Genomic DNA, 17,256 nt, shown 5'->3' on the forward strand with positions numbered 1-17,256 from the left:
TAAAATGTGTGGAAACAGAATGTAACTAGAATTAAAGCTGCAAGCAGCGATGGCCGGGCCCTCGACGTTCTGTCTAAGATACAAGCCTGTAAGGCAATCAGCTGAAAAGTTAGGCTAAATTACTTAAGCAAATTCAGCCTGTTTCTATTGGCCGTCAAAGTATACCTAGGCAGTTTTGTAGGTTTTCGATGCTGGGAACCAGAGTTATGGCTGTTTAAAACTCAGCCAATAGGAACACAGAGGGGGCGGGGCTTAAGCAATTTCAGCCTGTCCCTATTGGCCGCCTAAGTGTACCTAGCAAATTTCGTAGGTATTCGATGCTGAGAACTGGAGTTATGGCTGTATAAAGCCCAGCCAATAGGAAGACAGTGGGGGCGGGTCTTCAAAAATTACAGATCATCCCTATTGGTGGTCTTAGTCCACATACCAAATTTGTACTGGGTAGTATGCTGCAAACTCGAGTTATGGCTGTTTAAAGGCCAGCCAATAGGAAGACAGAGGGGGTGGGGCTTCAGAAATTACAGCTCGTCCCTATTGGTGGTCTTAGTCCACATACCAAATTTGAACTCGGTAGCATGCTGCGAACCGAAGTTATGGCTGTTTAAAGGCCAGCCAATAGGAATTGTAGATCGGCTATTTTCACTTCCTGTTTGGCGTTTTATGAAAACTCAAGCATTTGATAACTTTTCATCGTTACCGTCTTTTGTGTACTCCGAGCGAATTTGAGGCGGATCCGATAATCCGCATAGGAGGAGTTTATTAAAGTACAACCCGTGAAAAAACAAAAACACTATCAATTAAAAATGGCCGACTTCCTGTTTGGTTGCAATTTTCATGCATGTAGGTGAAGCCTTATTGTCGGGCTTGAAGCATGAACTTTTGTAGGGGGCGCTATTGAGCCAATAGGCCACGCACCTTTTTGAAACGATTAAAATACGTAATTTTTCTTTACTTGTGATGTGTGTGCAAAGTTGCACAACTTTTTGTGAACGTTTAGGCCCTCATTTTCCCGATTCATTTGGGGGAATAATAATCATTGGAGTTTCAATAGGGCTTTGCACTACTGTGCAGTGCTCGGGCCCAGCACAGGTCTCCACCAGGTCAGGTAAGTTATTGTGGGCCAGCAATGTTTGGAATTCGTCAATCAGGATGATTATGAAAAACTGGAGAGTTGATCACTATAAAGATAATGTGTACCGATTTGCGTGACGTTTGGACAACATTAGTGGGGCTAATATAAAAACTATTGTTTTGAAAAAATCGGCCTCCTGATGGAGCTATAATAAGGCAATGTTAAGAGGGTGGCATTTGTATCTCAAAGTAGTGCAAATGTGCGTGCAAAGTTTGACCGCAATAAGACAGTGCTATAAGGATTTGCGTTATCTGTTCAAAATGGGCCACTCCTGCACACTTTAGATGTCAGTCTTAGCCAATCAGGATGGAATATGAAAAATAATAGTTTTACACAAGTCAGCCACCTGATTGCGCTTATGGCAGATGTGAAAAATGCAGGGCAAAGGCTTTTTCTTGGCCTCTATGGAGTGTGCATACAAAGTTTTACACAGATCAGTGCAGTTATAGTTAAAAACATGACTCGACCTGCTATAGCGCCACCATGAGGCTGACTTGACATTTTTCAAGTGGCAATTCTTCCTCTGCCTAGTGGGAATGTGCGTGCAAAATGTCACAGAAATTGCACGCCGTGTTTATGATTTGAGGCATTTTGTTCAAAACGGAGCACTCCTGCAAACTTTGGAAGCCAATCTCAGCCAATCAGGATGGAATATAAAAAATCTGAAAGACCCGTTTCGTTTAATGACAATAGAGATACTGTGTACCGATTAGCGTGATGTTTGGACAACATGTGTAGAGCACGGTCAAAAGTGTGTTTTGCTAAAATCGGCCTCCTGGTGGCACAACCAGGAGCCCCATGTGACTAATTTGGGGCAGAATTCTGCTCTAGCATACAGGGAGCGTGTGTGCACAGTTTCACTACCATCAAGCCAACGGTACCAGAGATCGGCTGTCCACAGACAGAATGACATACACACACACGGACGGACGGACAGAGTGCAAAACATAGTCTCAGCCATGCATTCCGGCCTGGCGGAGACAATAAAGTGTGCAAAATAAGCTAAAATAATAGGTTATAGTTGGCATTAAAAAGAAAGAAAATGTGTTTCAATTAAGCTAATAATCTGGGGACCAACAAAATAATTTGGGGACCCCTCTGGGAATCTTGATAACCCTCTGCATGTAATGTGCGGATCTCCGTGAGGACGGCAGTCACAGAGATGATTCCGTGATTTTTCAAAGGTACAGTAAAATCACTGTTTTTGCTGGCAGCAGTGGCACACTTATTACACTATTGATATGACAGCCAAAGAGTTAAGCTACAGAGTATATGTATTGGCAATGCCTCCTTAAAAACGGACAATGGACTGACACCAAGACAATTTCCATATGCTAACATTAGATAGTTAGATCTAAAACCCTTTGATTTGCATAGGTGTCATGTTATGTTAAACAAACCTTGCAGTAGTGCAGTCTGGGATGGTCCCCTCAGTCCACAGCTGTATTGGCCAAGAGATCAGGTCCGGTGTACAGCCACGCCACAGCTGAAAATGTCAAGCAAAAATACTGTATTTTAGACACAAATATATATTTGTCACTATATAAATATAGTGAATAGCAGATCTACAAGCTCACAAGTTATCTACAAGCTGACAAGTGAGCTTGTCGATCGGCTATCCTCCCACTATAATTGACAAGCAAACTCATGGAGACGAAATGATTGCATGTGGAGGGCATCCAAGCAGACCCATGGCCCAACTAACTCCAAACTTTTCACAAAAATTCCTCAATATTCTGCCTCCCAGCATACCTGCTTCCCACACCGTTACTGTACTTGCAGGATGCACAATTATATGAAACGCATTATGCCCCAATACTTATGCAAATCACTTCGCCAGCTGCAATTTACTTCCGGAGGGTTCTTTTAACAGCCAATCATCATCTGCCACAAAACCTCAGCACCTTCGTTCCCCTGCAGAGCACACAGAAACAAGCGCTGCCTTGGTCTATGCAGCTCACCCCCTCCCCCCCCTCAGATCTACAAGCTAACAACGCTTCGCGCGTCGACACGCTGTTGCCTTGTAGATCAGATGTACTGCCAGCAGCCCCTCCCCCTGCAGAGCACACAGTCCATCAACACAGCGCAGCGGTCACAACCGCGAGCGAGTGAGGGAGAGAAATCCACACCATCTTTTGGACAACAGATCTACAAGCTTCAGATAGACACACATGGACATGGAGAGAGGGACAGAGACACAAAGAGACAACACGAAAGTTTTCCTCTACAGCGGTCACAGCCGCGAGTGAGGTAGGGACAGAGAGACAGACAGACAGAGAGGGGGACAGAGAGAGAGAGAGACACACTATACAAAACTTTGCACGCAGCCATGGCACGCAGAAAAACTATGCTGAGCGAACGCACACGCAACGCCAAGAAACTGTGTGTGTGTGTGTGTGTGTGTGTGGCGCGTCGCAAAAACACAGCGGCCATTTTGACCAGCTTGAACAGGGTCACACTTTTCTGTATAACACCCTCCACCGAAACATCGAATTCATTCTAACACATATCCGTTGGTAGGTCAGTATGTCCACAACGCGTCGCAAAAACACACAAACAGTGGCCATTTTGACCAGATTGTACAGGGTCACACATTCCTGCATAACACCCTCCGCAGAAACCACGCACAGCCTTTTGCCGTGTAGTTGAAGCACAAGGGGGGGGGCCGGGGGGGAGAGAGTCAGTGCACTGAAGTCAAGGCACAGACTACTGTGCTGTTGACGGACAACGGAAAGGAAACATTCAGTCTAAATGTCCACTTTGTTAATTCACAACTACTGTGCCAGATAATCACCAAGACAGTCCAAAAAAAAAAAAAAAAACAGTCATTCAGTCCCACTTCACTGTAGCCTATAGTAGCCTAACTAGCCTTTACATACATTATATTTGTATTAGGCTGTCCTGACACTTTATAATATTTAGAGAAATGTAACGTTTCAAATACAAAAGCAGTGGTAGTAGTTGCACATTACTGGACATTTACACTGATTTTGCTACACACATAAGAACCCAGCTCTAATGAAAACACGTACAAACGCCTCTAAGTCAGACCAGGTTGCCACATTGCGCGAGACAACTACGCCACCAGCTCTATGAAAAAAAAAAAATAGCCCTCCCACATCCATCGGATCGTGTGTGTGTGTGTGTCATCGTCGCAATAAAGCATACAGTATTTACACAATACTACCTACATAGGAAAATAAAGTCTCTTCTTCACCAGATGCAATTTAAACACTGTGATGCCTGCTCAGAGTCATATTGTGTCTAACATGCACATCTCCTCTCTCATCTCAGCTGTACCTGGGCCCTAGGTGTATTCCAACCAACCAGAGTGCAGTGGCCATCACTCCAAATGTTGTGACGTCAGGGCTCTCAATACTGCACATTGGGGGAGGAGGAGGGGTGCAGGGCGGGCGCACAGATCGCTGTGTGGGCGCGGGTGCTATGTGGGCACGGGCGATAGAGCCGAGGCCGCGCGCAGCGCGGCCGAAGTTCTAGTTTAAACAAGGCAACAAGCTTACAGTGAGCTTGTAGATCTGCTATTTTCCAAACATTAAACTCACAGTGAGCTTGTAGATATGCTATTTTCAAATATGTATAATGCCTTGTTATCACATGGCTACAGATGTCTGCCAATTTAGGAGAGAATTGGAAAATAGCAGATCTACAAGCTCACATGTTGCATTGTGAGCTTGTAGATCTGCCATTTTCTGCCAAAGTTTAAATAGGGCTGAAGTGGTTAATGTAGCCTATGTTTTTTAAACAATAATCCAAATCTACAAAGTAACTAAAGTTTTCAAATAATTGTAGTGGATTACAAGTACAATATTTGTCTATCTATGCCATTTGCCAACATACCAAATCAGCAATGCAACACTGTACAGTACTCACACGGCAAATGTACACAGATAGACAGACACAGTCTGAGCACAAGGACGTGAGCATGTCAATATAGGGACAATAGCAGATCTACAAGCTCAGAAAATGGGTAATTTATTCAACCCCTAACCACACCTCTAATCACATCTATTATCACCTTTCAGTCAGCTGACAACTCCATAGAAACTTGAAGCAACACATACTTGTCACATGGAACAGTGGTTCTCAAACTATTGTAATGTCAAAGAGCTTCAATGTTTTAGCCTATGCATTAGACCACAGACCCCCATAACCTAGTATTTGACCCCAAGACAATGTCAATAAGCCAACATTAGATAGAACATCTAAAATAGGATCAGGATGTTACACACCTTGCAGTAGGTCTGGGATGGTGTGCCTGTCACCTGGGTCCACACAGCCAGAGCTGTAAAAAAAAAGGGGATACAATATTTTAGACACAAAGTTATGAAAGTACATGCATATCAATAAACAATAGCAGATCTACAAGCTCACAAGTGGTATACAAGCTGACAAGTGAGCTTGTAGATTGGCTATTTAAAATAAGCCTACACGTTTACAGTGAGCTTGTAGATCTGCTATTATAATGCCTTGTTATCACATGGCTACAGATGGCTGCCAATTTTAGAGCTAATTGTTAAATAGCAGATCTACAAGCTCACAACGCATAGCATTGTGAGCTTGTAGATCTGCCATTTTCGCCAAAGTTTAAGTAGGGCTTAAGTTGTTAATGTAGCCAATGTTTTTTAAATAATAATCAACATCTACAGAGTAACTAAAGTTTTCAAATAATTGTAGTGGATCAAAAGTTCAATATTTGCCTCTGAAATGTAGTGGATACAATAGTGGATAGAAGTACACGTACAATTTGTCTATCTATCCTGCCAACTGTCTGTGTCGAGACAGACACAAACAAAGCTCCAAGGAGCTGTGTGTGACGTCACTGCCATGCGGAAGTAGTAAGCACACGTTTATAGCCGTTAGCATCAGTTAGCCTAGCTTACGAATCCTTGTTGTTTTTAACCCAGTTTCAGAGCAACGATCGCTGCTTAAAGTTAGTTTTAGCAGATCTACAAGCTCAATGTTAACAGACAAAATATATACAAATGCAATGTTGATTAAAAGCTGCATTCTGCGTTATATAATGAATTGTTATGGAACGGTCAAAATTGTGACATGGTTTTATGAAAACAAAGTCACCCAGAGTCCTGGGGCCTGAAACAAACTTAACCTGGCGATTGCACGGCCCGTACATGTACATAAACGTTCACATTTCAAATATAAAGTTCTTAACTCATGGCCACGGATGTGCCAATTCTGTTCGGGCCCTCAGAAGTAACCGTATCTTCAGTATTGTTCAATAAAAAGCATTTTAATCCGATCGGTGGCCATTTTCTCAGCATGTCCGCATGCTTTCAACTATGCGGCCCCATCGGTTGGTAGGTGTACTGCACTCTGATAGAGTGTGCCAACTATGAGAAAATGGCCAGCGATCGGATTAAAATGTTTTTTTATTGAACAATACGGAAGATACGGCTACTTCTGAGGGCCCATACATAATTATAACATCCGTGGCCATGGGGTAAAAACTTTGTTTGAAATCTGAACGTTGAAGTAGATGTAGGGTCCAAAAAGGGAGAAAGTGCAAACACCAGGTTGAAGTTCATCCATGACCGTCGTGTGATCCAAGGCTATCAGAGAAACAAGAGTATATAATATATATATATATATAATATTACTCACCTCAGACAAAAGACGACGAAATGAAAGTCTTCCGAAGAAAACAAAGTAGATCGATGATATAATATGAAGCTAAATCAAGTAGAACAGTTTACAATAGTAATAGTAAACGACCGAGGCTCACGCAGGATTTTGATTTGTGAGAGGCGGCATGTGAGTGCTGTGAGTCTAAGGGGAGGGACAAAATCAGCAAGAGCTGTGATTGGTCTGCTCAGGCAACAGGGTCAGAACAAGCCCGGGCAAGCCCTCTTGCACCCCCTCCCCCCTCCCCCCTCCCCCCCACGAACCTCGCGTCACCAGTGTTTCCAACTCCGAGGAACCCCCCCCCCACACACACACACACACACAGACACGCGCGCGCATGCGCACACGCAAGAACACGCATGCGTGCACACACACACACACACACACACACACACACACACACACACACACACACACACACACACACACACACACTTAGGTAAACCATTTCCGTATCCCTTCTAAACCGGATATGCAGCTGTGGGTTGTTTTCAATGCAAACGTCATTTGGCTAATTTAAAAGTTAAAAAGAAGAAGTTAGCAAAATATATAATAGCAATAATAATAATAATAATGATAATAATAATAAGAAGAAGAAAAAAAAACACAGAAGCCAGTTACATTCCTAATTTATATATAATAATATTTATTTTACAATGAATATCAATTATATCAATACTGCAATTGTAGAAACACTGTGTCTGGTAATGAAAATGTACTTGAGTAAAAGTACAAAAGTATCTGCATCAAAATATACTTAAAGTACCAGAAGTAAAAGTAGTAATTATTTTTTCAAATGCATAAAATGTATACAAAATGTATCATTAGAAAATAGCAGATCTACAAGCTCACAACGCATCAGGCACTAGGGATAACTGGGCACCAAAACCATCTTGGCACTAGGGACATGAGGGCACTAGCGACACGTGGGCACTAGGGAAATGTGGGCCCCTGGTCAACTGGGAACTGGGCACTTGGGACATGTGGCCACCTGGACAACTGGGCACCTGGACGAGTGGGCACCTGAATTAGGATTTATTTATTTTTTACTTTACACAGCATGATGCTTTGTTGTTTTCTGGGCCAGGCCAAAAGGCATGGCCGAGACTATGTTTTGCACCCTGTCTGTCAGTCCGTCCGTCCGTCCGTGTGTCCTTCGCCCCCTCCGTCTGTGAACAGCTAATCTCCGGCATGCACTGTTAGCCTGATCGTAGCAAAACTGTGCACACACACTCCCTGGATGCCAATTCAGAACCCCAAATCACATAGGCCTGTTATAGCGCCACCAGGAGGCAGCTTTTTGCAAAACCATTTTTTATGACAGTACTCCTACAAGATTTGATCCAAACATCACGCAAATTGGGACACAGTATCTCTATAGTCATTAAACGAAACAGGTCTTTCCGATTTTTCATATTCCATCGTGATTGGCTAAGAATGGCTTCCAAAGTCTCTGTTTTGAACAAAATGCCTCAAATCACACACAGCATGCGATTTCCATGTAGGCCTAATTTTGCACGCACATTCTCACTAGGCCGAGGAAGAAATGACACTTCAAATCTGCCTCGTGGTGGCGCTATAACAGGCCGATTCATGTTTTTACCTATAACTGCACCGATCTGTGTAAAAAATGTAATGTGTAAGGAAAACCCTTTGCCCTGCATTTTTCACATCTGCCTTTTTGTCAAACAGGCCCCTCCCACAAATGTAACGGGCCAATCGTATTGTCACATCACTCCTGAGATCACTTTTATTTCATTTTGAGAGAATTGATCCCCCCAAATAATCATGTTTTTGCATCAAACGGTTACGTTTTGTGCATTTGTGGCGCCCCCTATGGGTCAAAGTGGAAATGCTTTTGGGGATTCGTTGAGTAAACCACCCTCGACATGTGATTTAAATTTGGGATTGACCGGACGTTTCGTTCGTGATTTCTGGCATTTTTGGTATAACGGGCCCCTCCCTTTAACTTTGGAAGCCATTTACGGTCGAACGGTAAAGACTATCAAAATGCCGTTTGGATATGTTTATCGCATGGGCCCAGAGATCATGTGTACCGATTTTTGTGAAATTTGGACAAAATATGTGGGAGGATGAGCTAAAAGTGTGTTTTGAAGAAAATTCAAAATGGCGGAAAATCTATCCTGACGCAAATGGGCGTGGCCTATATGGGGAGTTGCGTCATGACCCAAGGAATCTAGGGAAGAAAAAAAAAATATTCTCTGACCTACGGTTCAAGAGTTAAAGGCCAAAACGTAAAGTGGACTGTTATAGCGCCACCATTAGGCCGAATGGTGTGATTATTTTTTAAATAATTTCGGACTAAATTATGAACCTCCCCTCCAAATCTGGTAACTCTAGCTCTTATGGTTTGTGAGAAAAAAATACTTGAATAGGAGTCTTTTCATTTTTCCATTAAAGTGGATGGGGAAATTTAATGCACTAATAAATCAATATCAATAAAACTATGTAACCAATCCCTTAGCAAAATACACGCACACGATTCCCGGTGAGGCCGGTCATTTTGACATATGGCACAAAATTGGGGAAAAAAAACTGTGGGAGGAGTAGCGGGACAAAATAAGTTTATCCGGAATAAAGTGGAATAAAGTGGGAAGAGTACTATAGTCTGGTTGCCCTGTTAGGGCAACCACACTAACTATAGTCTGGTTGCCCTGTTAGGGCAACCACACTAACTATAATCTGGTTGCCCTGTTAGGGCAACCAGATTATCTTAACAGTCATGCTTTCAATAAACTAAATTGAAAGCGTGTGCGCGTGAGCGTGAGCGTGTGCGTGTGCGTGTGTGTGTGTGTGTGGTCGGGGCCATATATGTTAGTGCACTGTGGTTGGGAAGCCTCATGGTTTGCATTGCCCTCTAGTGTTGGTTCTACAGAATTGCCTGGGGGGGGCGGTGAAAACGAGCACTCCTTCTCCAATTTCCCTGTAACATTATATGTTACAGGGAAATTGCCATTCCAGGGAAATTGAAAAAGGAGCGCTTGTTTTTACCACCCACCCAGACAATTCTGTATAACCAACACTAGAGGGCAATGAATGCAAGCCTGCGTGTGTGCATGTGCATGTGTGCGCATGCACACATGCACACGCATGTGTGCGAACGCGAGTGTGTGTGTGCATGTGTGTGCATGTGTGTGCATGTGTGTACATGTGTGTACATGTTTATGTTTTCATTTATGGAAAATCCGCAACTAACGTCTTGTCGGCATAAGTCCAAAGTACATGTGTAGAAAGTTTCGTGCAGATTGCAAAAGAATCCCCGGAGGATAGTTTTTTCGCTGCTTTTCATATAATTCAAAATGGTGGGAGATCTAAAGGTCAGAGGTCAAAAGTCAGAGTGTGAAAGTTGTTAGGCATGAGGAGACGCATGTGTGTATTGAAGTGGCTGTAGGTCAAACAGGGCATGAGTTGTACCTGTTCAAAGTTGAGTTCAATTGAGTGCTACAGCGCCACCCTTTGGCCAATGGTTTTGAGTTTTGGGCCTTGGCCGTTTGGTATAGCCCTCTACCATATTGCCAAGTTTCGTAAAAAGTGACTACATAAAAAAAGAAAGTGTAGTGATACAAAGAGGTTTCGAGCCTATAGGCCTCGAAACCTCAATAACTCAACTCATACCCTTCTTTTGAACCAGATTATATTTGTACTGCAAACTACTAATTTGATGTTTTGAATACAGCTTTAAAGTGTCAAAATGTCATTCAGTATAACTGTCCGGGCTAAAAAATATTATTATATACAAAAGCATTTTTTAAATGTTGAAATCCATCCTAAAGAATAAGTGAACACCCTTGACATATTTGTGCTAGTGTTTTCAGCAACATAAAAATAAATGGGCAATATTGTACCCAGAAAACGTAAAAAAAACTTGAATCACTTTGGTCCAGATTCAAAGTCCCTATAGGGACATTAAACGCCATCTTTAATTTGGCAATAAATAATGAACTGATGGAAATTTTACTGATTCAGTCACATTCCTTGAGCCCTAAAACCTAGGATTAGACAGAAAAAACACCTTTCTAGGTTGAGTAATGAATGAGACTTTAAAGACGGGGTGCCGTGATTTTCAGTGATTTCCCCCCTCTAAAACATAATCATCAGGTATCATGGTTATACTAGGAGGAAGATTTTTTTTCAAAAAAGTGTACAGAAAGTGTTAAAATTATGTTTTTATGTGGACACGCCTCCAGTTCATTAAGTATACCTGGTTCTCACCTTAGCACCTCCTCCACCACCTTAGCACCACCCACCTGTCCTAGTCCTTCCTCCTCCTCATGCCCACACCTGTTGTGTTATGATAATGAGGGGGAGGGTACAATTTTACTATGTCACTAAAGCGCTGTTTTTCTATTGGCACATTTGACCCTCAAGGTTTCAGCCTCCAGGTAGAAACTCAAAATAGTCAGAGAAGACATAAAACACCATAAAAACACCACCAGGGGGCTTAATGAAGTTCTATCAACCTCATAGACACATGAAAAACAGAAAAAGTGCAAAACCATGGCACCACCTCTTTAAGCTCCCAGCAGCCGTCGCGGACGCCATCTTGAAAATGATGCCTTTCCAGAGGTCAGATTGTCTTAATCTTTAGTATGCTATTTAGCATGCCCAATAGTAACAGAATCCATTGAAAAATCGTTTCTGTCAATTATTTGGGGTTTCAACCATACTTACCTATTTAATATTAGAATTATTGCAAACTGACGATGTTTTTTGAAAACCTTATGCCCATACCTAACACCATACCAAAAATCTGAAACTTGTCACCAAGAGCCAAATCTTTACAAGCTCCCTCCCAGCTCTTAACTTTGGTTAAGTCATAGTGACAACGCAGTCAATCAATATCACCCTATAGAGACAGACTACACATTTCACGCCCACTTTTGAGACAGCGCCGCTACTCGAGGTCCGTTACAACGATGAACTGCAGCTCTCAATGCAATCTCTATGAGAGGCATTGTAAAATACCGTAATTTCACTGGTTAACTACTGAGGCTGTAGCGATTTTTTTTGTGTACTAATAAACTGTCCCATTTGTTTAATTTATCCTTTTTAATGTCCCATATCTGTTAACTCGATATACTACCCACAATATATTATAATTTACTCCATCTGTGTGTCAAAAGTTCTAGCATCTGAAATCTAAAGTTCAAGTGGTCGCATGGTATATATATACGTCACTGACGAATCCCTTGAGGTTTTCAATACCCAGATCTCATGTATAATTTTTATAGGCTGTTTATTTTGGACAATTATCCAAACAGCTTCTTGCAAGACTATTTGTATTGTGAAGACTGAACCCAAACCAACACTCGGAGACAGTATTTTCTAAGGCCTCACAGGGCGTTTTATTAGGAATAATGGCACGTCCACAGGCGGGAAACCCCTGGTGCCGTTTGTTAATATGTTTCAAATCATAAATCAAACAAAGCAAACTTTTCACCCCTTCGGGGCTCAGTGTTAGTAATCGTCCATGCGTATCTACCTCACGCCCTCTGCGTGGGTTTCCAGTCCATGAACATTATTACATCAGGTCCTAGGTTGCCTATAACAGAAACACATAACCATTAGACCCCGAGTTATATAACACCGGGTAAAGAGGAGGAGAATAAGTGGGGGTTCGCTTACCGCCTGTGCACCTGTCTGGTCAACGTGGAGAGTCAGGCCATACCGAGGCAGAGACGGTGCTTTTGGTTTGTCTGTGCGCTCCCCAGCTGGGCAACGCAGGTGCGCTCACTTCAGGTTGATTCCACAGATAGACGGGCAGGTAGCGCCCGTCGATGACGCAGCCCAGCTGGGGGCGGGGCATGGCTGGCCACGCACCGTCTCTGTCCCACTGACTCTCCCCGTTGAGGCGCTTAGCTGGAAGGCGGTTGCCTAGCGACACCCCACAGTATATTAATACTATCCTGGAGAATTCACTAAGTAGTTGAAAATGTCGGGATATGTCACTCCTCCATTTAGTTGGGTTATTTCCCCAAATTACATTCAGGCAAGTTAATACAACAGCAGTAAACCCACAAGTTTTAATTTTTCATGTACTGTCGGACCTCCGCGGTAGGTAGAAAATTAATATAAGCCTATGAGATGTTCAAAATATAGACATGAACAAAGTCAGTCGGGATTTGGATGAGAATTCAAAGTCGGCGCTCGGTGCTCGTAAAGACAGTGATGTCACTGAAATGCGAGTACTTGTCTGTCTGCCGTCTACCCTCTGCTGTGTTAACATTATGGGTAACCCATTAAAGTGGCAACTTAAATGTGAAACACATCAACTATTACGAAATCAAGAAGATATGTTGATAAAGACACTCTCTACATTTGGAAACATATTTTTTATTCAACTCTATATCGTCTCCAGTTCATCTAGGATCATTTTAAAAGTAGGCTAACTCTCATATTCCTTTCATAAGAATTGCAGTGACAGCTGCAGTACATCGTTCTAACGGACCTCGAGTAGCGGCGCTGTCTCAAAAGTGGGCGTGAAATTTGTAGTTCCCATGTGTCTCTATTGCACATCCTTCCCAGCTCGGTCTAGCCAATCGGACAGGTCCTTTGCTCACTCCTTAGTGTCCAAACTCTCATACAACTCCTTATACTCCTTTTCCTCAGCCTCCCCCACCTCTCTATTTGCCTTACCCTGCATCCCCTTTAGTCCTGCTTACTTTCTTCGTCCCTCTGGCTATCCCATTTTCACTTTGCCAACCTCTGTATGCTTTCCTGCTCTCCCTCATTTCACCACCAGGTACTTTCTTAGCCGTCTCCCTTACCACTTCTGCAGTAATTGCTCAATCTAGCAACTTTACACTGCCACTCAGTGCCTGTCTTAGCTCCTCCTTGAACTCCACACAACATTCTTCCTTCTTTAACTTCCACCATTTGATCCTTTGCTCAACCTTCACTCTCTTTCTCTGCTCGCTCTGCAGGGTCATCCTACAGAGCACCATGCAGACTATTGCATGTCTATGTCTTTCTGTCTATGGTGCTGAAGCATCGTTACGTGTTTGCTTCAGGTGGGGGCTCTAAAACCAATGCCTTGATCAAGGTCACTGACAGGAGTTTCTCCCTAACATGCATGTGTTTTGGTGTGGGAGGAAACCCAAGTGAGCAGTGGGAGAACATACAAATATGCTACTGTTGCAGGTCCCAGGTAGCCAGGACAAACATGCAGATAATAATGTCCTGTTTAACAGGAGAAAGAAGCACACAGAATGTTTCAGTTGTTTAGCCAGGACAAACATGCAGATAATAATGTCCTGTTTAACAGGAGAAAGAAGCACACAGAATGTTTCAGTTGTTTTCAGACTGGTTGCTCTCATTAGAATTTATTCACAGATTCACAATTTACTTTGTTTCTCATTTATTTTGTTACTTTGTATTATCATTTCAATGTCTTTTACTTTATCTTCAACTTTGGTTTCACCAAAATCACTCATTGAACCATAAATGTATCACTGTAGTTAATCACCATTATAATACTGCATGTTTTCCCCATATTCTTTTCCATATATTTGCACATAGCAAACATGTTCACATCACCACTTCAAAACATACAATAATACCCAATCAGACCTTCATTAACAGTCTTGTCTTTCTCAGGAATATTCACCTTTAACTTATTTATCTAAGCAATTATACTTTTCTTCTTCTTAGTAATGCAGCTTTAAGTTACTGTACTTGAAATGTTCATTGACCAATTCCTGAGAGTTTAACTAATATAACCATGTCCAAACAGAATAAAGTAGCATGTCAAACTTCTTACAGAACACACACAATATACCAAAATACATTCTTAATACTTGTACAAAAACGGGAGCTCTTAATGGGAGTCTGAATTAGGATCAGAAGGTCCTATGTAAACATTGCGCACTCACGTCGCCATTTTGCATTGATTGCTCCAGCCAAACTACTGTGTTCTGCACTGGATTCATTCACAAACAATAACCACATCTTGTAAAAACTTTAGAGTTAGGCTCCACCATCAGAACGTGTACTTAATGTTATAATGATCACATTGATACCATTTAGTGAGTTGATGCACCACAACTAACCTGTTTAACAGGAGAAAGAAGCACACAGAATGTTTCAGTTGTTTTCAGACTGGTTGCTCTCATTAGAATGACGTGAGCTTCCTGTCTGCAGGTAATAGTATCCCATGAGGGAGAAAACACTCTGATACTGCCCCCTAATGACCAAGCTGAATACTGATACTGATAACACTGACAGCTCCAAAAACGAGTTCAAAGCACAAAATATAATAAATAAATCAACACAAAAATGTGACACATTATGGGTGGGTCACACTACCATGAAATATACTGTACTTTAATGCTAACACTTGACTTGCTGCAGTACAATTTTGTTTAATTAGTGGATCACCCATTTTTATATTGTTTCCATACAGATCAGTCCAACATGGTGGAGAGAGAACAACTATTGAACAATTACAACCAATTACAGGCTAGGAACAACAACCTGACTGACGACCGAGAACAGTTACAGACCAGTTTTGACCATTTACAGACCAGACATAACCAACTGACTCAACAGAAAGATCAGCTACAGACCAGACATAACTACCTAACTGGACAGAAAGATCAGTTACAGTCCAGTTTTGACCAGTTACAGAAAAGTATATGCAGACCGTGTCTAAAAAAAAATCAGTTTTGAGGTTGATTGGTCGTGGACACCACATTGCTGTCCCCTTAAACGAGGGAACAGCTAATGGCTTCCAGGACTAATGGGCTTTATGCAATGTTGCCTATTTGTAGGTCTAATGAGTTATGTCTACTACTGCTTTTCTAAAAAAGGTTTCTAAAAAATCTTTAAAAATGTTTTTCTTTCTAAGAAATGTTCTTAAAAAATGCAAAAGATGAATTGTTGTTATGAAATCGTGTATAAAATGTTTGTAAAGAAATCATGTAAGTCTTGGTACCGCCCCTGATCACCAGGTGGGATTGATAGCCGATTTATTCACTTTTTTGTATAAAAAAAGGCCGGAAGGGTCGAAACGTCGTAAATCTGCTGTTTGTCACAAATAAAAAAAAAAAACCTTTGGGGCGCATTCAACAAGTGAGTTGCGAGCCCCGCTTTGTTCTCATTTTAATACCGTTTCATGTAATTTAATGAAGTGTTTTGCATTCCTAAAACTGTGCAGGAGAAGTTATTATGCATCTATCTCTCACAATTGATTGATTACAGTGTGCTTTACTTAACCACTTAAGCTTTATTTTATACATAGGGTATTCAAAAATAGTAGATCTACAAGCTCACAACAGAGGCGCCGGAATGGAATATGACCTTGGGGGACACATGAACGACACATGAACGCGCACGACATGTGGACCGTGCACGCGCGAAAAATGTCGTTTTTTTTTGGGGTGGGTTTGTACATTTTTGGGGGGGTTCATTCGGTTAATTCGATTCAAAAGGTGTACTCCATGAAGTGTAGATGTCAGAGGTAATTTTGTCTTTCTATTTTAGGGAAAATCAAGGTTTCTCTAATGAAAATTAGAAGAACTCCATTTCCATGACACATATCATTTAAACAAAAATAAGCACTTTATTTAGGAATAAGGAAGGTAGAAGGAAGGTGGTGGGGGGACCCAACTCGGTCGCGAGGTGCGGGGGACTGGACTGATTTTAATAAGGTTTCGAGGCCTATCAGGCTCAAAGCCTTATTACATTCCTTGGATTTCTTCTTCCGCCGTTTTTTCAGTTCTGGCCTAACCGTGTGGTAACTTTTTACGAAACTCTGCAATATGGTAGAGGGCTATGCCAAATGGCTAAGAAACGAAACTCACAACTATTGGCCAAAGGCTGGCGCTATTTCACTCAATTGACTTTGAACAGGTACAACTCATGCCCTGTTTGACCTACAGCCATGAAACTTCGATACACACATGCGTCTCCTCATGCCTAACAACTTTCACCCTCTGACTTTTGACCTCTGACCTTTAGATTTCCCATCATTTTTAATTATATGAAAAACAGTAAAAATCTATCTCCTCCTGGGATCTTTGAGCAATCTGCACGAAACGTTTTACACATGAACTTTGGACCTATGCCGACAAACATGAGCAAGCGGATTTTCCATAAGTGAAAATGTTAAGCTTTTATAAGCCAATGAATATTACAGTTTTATGAAAATTATTCGTCTGCGCCTAACACGTACATGCAGACTCACATTTGTTTGAAACTTTGCAATAATGTAGAGGGTCATTCCAAGTATCACTGAAACCAATCTTACTCCAATTGGTCAAAGGGGGGCGCTATAGCAATTTTTTTTTAATGCAAACTTTAAACAGGCAAAAGTCATGCCTCGTTTGGCAGACAGCTGTGAAACTTGCTTACACATGTTCCTTGACTCATGAGGAACACATCTATCACTTTGACCAGTAAGCTCCACCCTTAGATTTTACGCCATATTGAGCAGTTTGAAAAAC

The 17,256-nt window shown here is 41.9% G+C and overlaps 1 long non-coding RNA gene across 1 annotated transcript in view; it reads left to right on the top strand.

Moving 5' to 3' along the window:
• The window catches only part of LOC308093229, a 69,305-nt gene extending 53,930 nt beyond the window's left edge, over positions 1-15,375 (top strand). Inside the window, exon 3 of the long non-coding RNA XR_013933865.1 lies at positions 15,216-15,375. This is a non-coding gene — a long non-coding RNA (uncharacterized lncRNA). The remainder of the gene's footprint in view (positions 1-15,215) is intronic.
• The last annotated feature ends 1,881 nt before the right edge of the window (positions 15,376-17,256 follow it).

The sequence above is a fragment of the Gymnoscopelus braueri genome, assembly GCF_963280865.1.
Source record: "Gymnoscopelus braueri genome assembly, chromosome: 10".
Lineage (NCBI taxonomy): Eukaryota > Metazoa > Chordata > Actinopteri > Myctophiformes > Myctophidae > Gymnoscopelus > Gymnoscopelus braueri.